This window comes from Aplysia californica, unplaced genomic scaffold (genome assembly GCF_000002075.1).
Source record: "Aplysia californica isolate F4 #8 unplaced genomic scaffold, AplCal3.0 scaffold01241, whole genome shotgun sequence".
NCBI lineage: Eukaryota > Metazoa > Mollusca > Gastropoda > Aplysiida > Aplysiidae > Aplysia > Aplysia californica.
Genome location: NW_004798511.1, coordinates 1,423 through 3,456, shown reverse-complemented (window position 1 = coordinate 3,456; position 2,034 = coordinate 1,423).

Sequence of the window (2,034 nt, the reverse complement as noted above, 5' to 3'; positions counted from 1 at the left end):
GAGTAGAGAAGAAAGATGATACCATTGCACCAACATGGGAAGATAAGAAATATCGAAACATTTTCAGGAGATTTTAAATAAGGTACCATTGGTAATTGAAATCATTTTTGAAGAACTACAGCAAATAGAGGAATTGAACCTAAATTATTAGAGTATGTGGATGTAACAGCATAATTGTGCACGCCCACTTTGTTGTCCTACGAGCCACCTTGGTATATTGTGTGTGCGTGTGTGCATGTGTGTGAGTGCATGTGTGTGTGTGTGTGTGTGTGTGTGTGTGTGTGTGTGTGTGCGTGCGTGCTTTTGTGCGCGCGCGCGTGTGTGTGTATGTGTGTGCGTGTGTGTGCGTGCTTGCGCGCGCGTGTGTGGGCGTGAGTGTGTGTTGGTGTGTGTATGTGTGTATGTGTGTGTGTGCGCGTGTATGCGTGTGTATTCCTGCGTGTAAATGTTTGCGTTGGCTCGTCGTACGTGACAGGAAGAGAGAAAGAGAGGGAGAGTAAGAAGCTAGCTAGCTAGTTAGATAAATAGTTAGCTATAGCTAGTTAACTAGCTAGCTATGCTAGTTAGATAGAATGAGAGTGCTTGCGGTGTGTGTGTGGGGGGGGGGGGCATAACCCATGTAACGCCTTACTTACTAAACACACACAGATCATGGCAAGCAAGGAACGCTTACTGGTAAAAAAAAAAAGAACGTACACAAATTGGGCAGGGGTTCGTCAAAAGTTAAACTGTACACACGTTCGTTGAAGCTTAAGCGTCTGTGAACATTCCACTTTGCTAAGTCCTTTGCCAAGTTCTGAGTCAGACCCGAAAAAAATCAACCCACCTACTAACCCCAACCACCTTTCCCCCAAGATAAAACAGTTTATAAAAGCATTCAAACAAAATAAAAACATTCTCAGCACAATAAATCTCCGCGGGTTAACCACATCAACGTCATCAACCAATTAATACGTGACGACATGGTGAATCAGGCATTCTTAGAGATAATGAAAACGCAGAAACTGACATCATTATTTTCTTATTTAAATATTTTAAAAAAATACTTCTTCTTCCTACTTTTACTGTTACTATTACTATTGTTGTTTTTGTTATTATATTGGCTTTCTTTTTAAATCTACTGATTCCGAATAGTGTATAGATTCTGCATTATATACTTTCAGGTCACCACGAGCGCATCATTCCACTGTATTTATTATTTGAAACTAAAATGGTGGGCAGGAAGTGAAAGAGTGTGTGCGGACCAGGGAGTTTTACAGTTACTGTAAACACTCGGGTGCGCATCAGATTTTTAGCGAGATTGGTGTTTGCTATTTGCTTTTCAGAATGCGCGCCCACGAAGTGTAGAGAAGTTTTTTTCCTCAATAGAACGAGAAAGGAACAGAGGATCCTTCTAGTAGCTATGGCGATGCGCGATGTAGAGTAATGGTAATATTGTTACGAGTATAATTCAATTATTATTCTTTACATCTCAGCGTCTGATGGGTTTGAGGACAGGGTATTTTAGGAAACCGGCCAGCTGGTAGAGGAAGTCACGTGACGTAGGGACCTCCTCCGTCCGCTTCAACAACAACAAGCAAAATGGCGAAGTTAGTAAGGCTTACCGATGCCCGCTCGAGTTGCACAACTTCTCTATCATCAATGTTCTCGATTTTTGCGATCTACTGAACGTTTCGCACAAATGTGACAATAACTACAGCTATGAACTGAGGAAAGGCAGACTTCTTTTCAGTGACCGTTTTGTTACGGACATAAGGTTCATCAACAAGGACGACGAACCTAAAAACACAGGTACACGGTGACGACGTTCCCAATAACGACCCATCATTGCGCCAGGCGAGATAGGGGCCCTGTCTAAAAATACAGGTGGTGCAAACGTTCGTTCTAAGAACATAACACTCCGGAAAATTGTTGTCATCTCTTGAGAAGATTGAAAGAGTAGGGGTTTTATTCTGCTGTATTTCATTGTTATTTTCTTTCCTTTTATTTATCTAATTATTTTTTTTATTAATATTGATTAATTGATTTATTTCT